Source organism: Cyprinus carpio, chromosome B14 (assembly GCF_018340385.1).
Source record: "Cyprinus carpio isolate SPL01 chromosome B14, ASM1834038v1, whole genome shotgun sequence".
In the NCBI taxonomy this organism is placed as follows: Eukaryota; Metazoa; Chordata; class Actinopteri; order Cypriniformes; family Cyprinidae; genus Cyprinus; species Cyprinus carpio.
Window position 1 is genome coordinate 16,455,270 of NC_056610.1, and position 7,053 is coordinate 16,462,322.

Sequence of the window (7,053 nt, forward strand, 5' to 3'; positions counted from 1 at the left end):
GTTTAGGTGACGACCACCAGAAAGAGGTTGAAATATGACTACTTGAAAGTGAGTGGAGTAGGCACACTTTATAAATGGTTAAATTGATGAGAACTACAGAACACAATGACTTTAATTTAGTATTCTGAAACAGAACCCTTATAGTTTTTGACAGTGAATAGTCAAATATTCCCCATAGCATTTGGACATTTGTGCAAATGCAGGTTATATTCACATTACTTTCTTCTTTTTGCACTTTCAATTCAATTCAAGTTTATTTGAATAGCGCTTTTCACAATGCAAATCGTTGCAAAGCAGCTTTACAGAAAATTAAAGTTTCTACATTATATTTTGTAATAGCTTATCAGTGGTGACCATCTCACCTTGATGTCCATATGGCAGAAATGTATGGTAAAATAAAGTATAAAGTTTAAATAAATAAAAACCTTGTATGATTGTTTTTTTTTTTGGGGGGGGGGGGGGGGGGGGGGGGGGTCTGGATAACTTCATTTTGTAGACATATGAATTACTTTGTGACACTTTTGAAACAATATTTGAGTATTACACACTGTGTGCTATTGTACTTGAGTGATGGTTTGTTTTATTTATTTGTCTGGAACAAGAATTTGTCTGGATTAAGAATGTTTCCTCACCTTGTAACCTGTAGAATATACTGTCCAAACCCTAAACAAATGAAATATATAACTAATTTTAATAATTTCCAAATGTATACAATTACCTTCCAATAGAGTTTGGAACTTAAAGATTTCCTCTCAGAGGTTCTATTATTATTGTAGCATATGCTTGTATTTAGTTTATACACAGTATGCCTCCTGAATGTGAACTGATCTGTAATTATGCGTGGGAGGGTTCCGATTCAGTCTCATCTTAGGCTCCGCCTCCACCACAGTGGATGAAACACCCGTTTTGGATTCTAGTGTTTCAAAATGTACTTTTGTGTGTGTTTGCCTGTCCAGAGTTTCTCAGGCAGGCTATTATTTAATATTATATAATTCATATGAGAGAAAAAGACACCACAATAGTCGTGTTGTAAAAAATCCAGCCCTCTGTCTGTGTATGAACGTGATTAGTTCTGGCTCTAAAACACACTTTTTTAAAACACTGATTTTGTATCTCTTGGGACCATCAAATGTATCAAAGTGTCAAAGATAAAGATGCATCAACCTGTGTTTGTGTTCAGTGTGCAGTGTTTGAATGCATTTGCATGTGTGAGTGGATGTGTGAGTTTTTATGTGCATCTCTGTGTGCTAGAGTGCATCTGTGCTTAAACGTGAGAGCATGTGTATGAGGTATTGTGCAGACTGTGAGACCTGTTATTTTAAGTGGTTTCTCTCCACCGCTCTTGTCCTCCTGTCACCCACCACCCTCACTTAAGTTACCCATGACCACTCATATCTACCGATTTACACCATCCTTAGTGGCTTTCTCAGTAAACAAGTCACTTGCTGCAACAGCATTTAAAATTTCCACAGGATGTCTAGTTATTTTTATCACTGTTCAAGTTAGTTGTGCTCAAATGCATGTTGTTATTTAAGGGAGAACTCAAAAAGGTCTTCTCTAGTAAGCACTTAATCACAGATATTACACTCTTAAAAATAAAGGTGCTTCACAATGCCATAAGAACCTTTTTTTCTAAATGGTTCCATAAAGAACCTTTAACATCTGAAGAAACTTTCTGTTTCACAAAATGTTCTTTGTGGTGAAATAAGGTTCTTCAGATTATAAAAAAAATTAAGAAAGAGATGTTTCTCTAAAGAACCTTTGACTGAATGGTTCTTTGTGGAACCAAGAATGGTTCTTCAATGACATCACTGTGAAGAACCTTTTAAGCACCTTTATTTTTAAGAGTGTGTATAGTAACATTACAGTTGCAACTAAATTTGTACTGCATTTAAAAATACTTGTATTAATCTTTTAATGGGAAACCTGTTCTTTGTTGGTTTTTATAAATATGATCAACACTAAAACTCTGTGCAAAAGATAAAGTCAAGCTTAAGGGGTTTTAATTATGTTGTTGATAATCAGGAAGACAGTTTTTGAGACCTTATAGCTCTCTGTGCTAAAACCACAATGATGCATATAAGTTTCTAAACTATGCACAAATACAAAAAACTGCTGCTCAGTAGTGTGGTTCAAAACAATGTCCATACAACTGCTGTTATTGTCAGACCGGGACTAGTTGTCACACATGGATTTTGTCATAAAATTTAACTTTTTCTGGCAGTGGTATTATATGTTGATTTTAAAGAGCTACAGTATAGTTTAAAGTGCAAATACATTGTCCTAACCGAAATACATAAAAACCATACTTTCGCTATAGCTATTGGAAGAACAAGTGAACACAATACTACCACATTAACATCCATTCAGCCCAGAATCTATAATGATTTAGATTTTAAAGCATTAGATTTAAACTTTTAATTTAAACTTTAAAGAGTTAAACTTTATCTTTTAAGAGTTTTTAACATTATTTTTAACCCCCATTAATATCGAGATGGTCCAACCTGTCACATAATTACTATTAATGTCATTATAAATTAAATGTATATAACTTTATTGTATTGTTTAATTTTGCCTTGAAAACCTACACTGTTTAATGATGTTTCTATTGTGACAAAATACCCCATATTGTGACAGCTCAGTCCAGCTGGGTATGTTGTCACAAAGTTCAACAGAGGCCCAGTGTACAGTATATTTTAATTCTAACACCTGTGGAATGTTTTACATTTTTATTTATTTTGTGTCCAAAGAAATGGATCTCTTCAGTATTCGTCAAAAACCGTTAATCTCTAGCGCCATCTATTGGTTCAATGTATATTGTGTAAATAAATCTATCCAGACAAATCAGATTTGGATTATTTGGATTAAGATAAATTACAACCCTCTACAGACACCTTTGCAATTGGATCGGCATTGCCTAGTAATTTTTTTAGTTTACTAGTCAGACTGAGATAGCCTATATATATATATATATATATATATATATATATATATATATATATAATATATATATATATATTATTATATATATGTATGTATGTTTCTTTTAAAATCAGTCAGTCATGCATTAAAATACGATAATCAAGAATTATTTGTGCGCCTTCACACTAGGTTACGGTACGTCAAAAACAGGTGCGTTAGACAACTGTGGGTCAGATTCCCGCTAAAAGTATTGCAGTCACAGATAAAAAATAAAAATTAAAAAAAATTAGGTAAAACTATATTGCACAAAATCTAAAAATGAAAGGAAAGTTTTCAGAATAGCAAACAATGGTCACGAATCAAAAAATAAAAAGTGTAAATCCAAAATTGAATAACGCATTTAAAAAATAATAATCATGAATCAAAACTTTAAACACATTTTTAAAAAGTGACTTGACATACAGCCAAGTATGGTGACCCATACTCAGAATTCGTGCTCTGCGTTTAACCCATCCAAAGTGCACACACACAGCAGTGAACACACACCCAGAGCAGTGGGCAGCCATTTATGATGCGGCGCCCGGGGAGCAGTTGGGGGTTCGGTGCCTTGCTCAAGGGCACCTCAGTCGTGGTATAGCCGGCCCGAGACTCGAACCCACAACCTTAGGGTTAGGAGTCAAACTCTCTAACCTTTAGGCCACAACTTCCCCAAAACATAAATCATTTAAAATCATATTGCACAAAACAATATTAAAGGGGTCATATGATGCTTTTTAAAGATCATTATTTTGTGTATTTGGTGTAACAGAATATGTTCACATGCTTTAATGTTCAAAAAACACATTATTTTTGAAAAACTGTACATTATTGTAGGTCCTTCATGCCCCACCTTTCTCAAACGCATCGTTTTCTACAAAGTCCCTCCTTCTGACAAGCGCAGTCTGCTCTGATTGGCCAACTGACCCAGTGCATTGTGATTGGCCGAACACCGGAAGCACTCGTCGGAAATGTAATGCCCCTTTCCATGATCATGAGCTTCATCTTTCAAAATAAATGTAGAGAGAGTTAATAATGTCCTTAATTTTAACATCAGATCAAGCCCGAAAGGGGAACAGTCGCGTGACAGACCCAGTGATGATGCTCTTATGTGTTTGAAGTACACAAGCCACAGACGGTTAAGACAGCTGACTCCACTGTGTGATCCTGTCTCTCTCTCTCACACACACACACAGACGCGCGCACACAGACACCATACCTGTCCCGTTTTTCCCGGGAGTCTCCCGTATTTCACACCCATCTCCCGCCCCCCTCCCGTTTTGTTATTTCTCCAGGGAAACTCCCGTAATTTGTATGGCCTTTACCTCATAATATGAATAATCACGTCAATACATTATTCCAAGGTTGTCCAGTTGCCAGATCTTGTATGAAACGTATCCTACTTACAGTTGCTGATTCAGAAGTGCCAGATTGTCGTAGCAAAGTCTGAATTACCTCTTCTCCTAGGTTCATGAAACGGTTGTCTATAAAATGCGTTGCTGTTCTGTTGTAAGTCATCTAAAAGATTCCTAAATGCATCTACTTTCGGAAGGCCAGATAAAGTTATTTTGCTTTCGCCTAGATACACACAGCATCTCCCTGACATTGCTGCTTCCACACTAACTGCGGTTACTGAAACCACAGCTTTTTTCTTTGCGTGAACATTTGGGCATTATGCAAATTTTCCACACAGTGATGTAGACATGTGGGGGCGTGTTTGAGTGAGCCATGTTAGGGGGGCGTGGCAGAGTCTTAACTTTGATAAAGAATATCTCTTTGGATTTGAGACTTAAGTCTTTGCAACTTTACAGATCTTCTTTATGCACCAAGAGCTTGTAACACTCCAAAGAGAAAGGAAAAATTTAAATCGCATCATATGACTCGTTTTATGCAAAATTATCAGAATTTCCTTGGTTAAGTTTAAGTTCAAGGTGCTTTATTGGCATGACATTTGTTTTACAGTATTGCCAAAGCATTTTAGATGTGTACAATACAGAATATGATTACAACATCAAAGTAAAAAAGGAGACAAAAAATGAGTAATAAATGAGAGAAAAAAAATAAATAAATAAATACTGTAATTAAATAATACATTGTAATTAATTACAATGTTTATATTTCTGTTGTTTTTTTCTGTAGTTTTTTTTTCTCTCAGACATTTTCTGCACCTATTTAAATTTTTTTGTATGCTTATGCTGTTTTTCCCTTCCCTTCTTATTCCGCGTTCTGCGCTTCTTCTTCCAAATGTTGCGGTTAGAGTTTCATGTAAATCAGGGCGGGCTTAAGCGTCATCATTGGTCCACAAGTTCTAGATTGACAGCTCCTCCTCTAGCCAATCAGTCGAAGAGGGGCAGTGACGGCATTTTTCAAATATCGGCATCGACCGTTAAGTTTTTCTGCTTGGCCGATGTGTTCGAGGTGGGACTTTTATTTTGACTGCACTTAGAGCGGCAGCACCTGAGCACACAGTGCTCACATTCTGCCTCTTGTTCGCTGTCGACGTTATCAGTTCTGTCTAATACAGATAGAGGTCTGTCTAATAATCAGATAGAACTGTTAAACAAAGGAATTAATGTATATAAAAAGTATTATAACGTTTGCTTTTATATTATTAGTAATAGAAAGGCAAACATTATAATACTTTCTCGTTTTCCATCAGCATTAAGCAAAGACACTTTAAAATTATTTAAACAAATCTTTGAATGACTAATGAACATTTAATTTCTCAACATTTAATTGCTCAGTGTTCTGTTCAGTTTAAATGTTTACCCCACATAAATGTGTGCTGTTAAACGCATATCCAAGCATTTGTGCAGAGAGTGGAAGCTGAAGCGCGCTCTGCAGGACATGAAGGCGCCAGCGCGATCACTTGCATTTTTTTTAACAGTGGAAACAACTTAAAATAAATAGTTACCTCGTTAAGGTAAGAGTAATACATCATTCTAAACTGTAAAGGGTCTACTTTTATTTGTGTGCACTCACAATATCAACAAAACATTGTTCTTTTTTTAAATAAAGAAAACAAATGCTTTCAGTCTCGATTTTGATCAGGAGCGCTTTACAATGATGAACTTAAACTCAGCGAATTGTCTTACAATGCAATTTTGTCTGATATGTGAATTATTTATTAGCCTTCTTCTTCTTCCTTTTTTTTTTTTTTTTTTTTATCCATGCAGCAATTGCTTTAAAAATAGCTTTAAAAATTACTTGATTGCATTCCAGATGCTTTTAAAGTAGGCTACTTTTCACTATAAATTTTACATGCAGCTTGAATGTAAAACATTGTCATGAATTCGTATTCCCATTTGTAAAATAGCCTTTTTTGTAGGCTGACCCGATCTCATGAAAGTGTGTACAGCACAATTTTCTGCTACTATTTGGTGTAATTTTTATATGCAAAGATTAACTTTGGTATGCAAAAGACTGATAAATTCATTAATGGCATGGCTGGTTCATTCGACAGAAATACAGGACACACAGGCCTATGCTCTTGATTTGTATTAGATTTTTTTTTTTTTTTTTAAGTTATTTAAAATATTTTATTTTTTCATTTTTATATTTTCATTATTTTAAGTTGTTAAAAATTCCAGATTTTTTATCATAATATTTATATTTAAGTGTGTTGTATTTATAAAATTTTATTCTGTCATTAATTCGTATTTTTATCATTTTGTATTGTCTTAAGTTGTCCAAATTGTTAAAAATGTTATTTTTCTTAATAAAAGCTGTATATTTAATTTGTTTGGATGGATTGGCATTTTGTTGTCTATTAGATGTATATATGTAGGCATTCATTAGCTGTCTATTTGATGACTAGTCTATTCTTGGGCTATGGTTAGACGTCTATTAAATTTTCACTGACAGCCCAAATTCAGCATTGTTTTACCCTAGACCCATATTCACTGTCTATTAGATGTACATATGTAGTCATTTAATAGCGATCTAATTGATGACTAGTCTATTCTAGTCTACACCTGCAGGCGCCACTGCTAAAGACAGTAACTTGCCGAAACCTACTGGCTGTTTTACTTTCATATTGTTGTTATGTTCTAACTTTATATATTTGAAACATGTATATGATAGTGTTAGGCAATT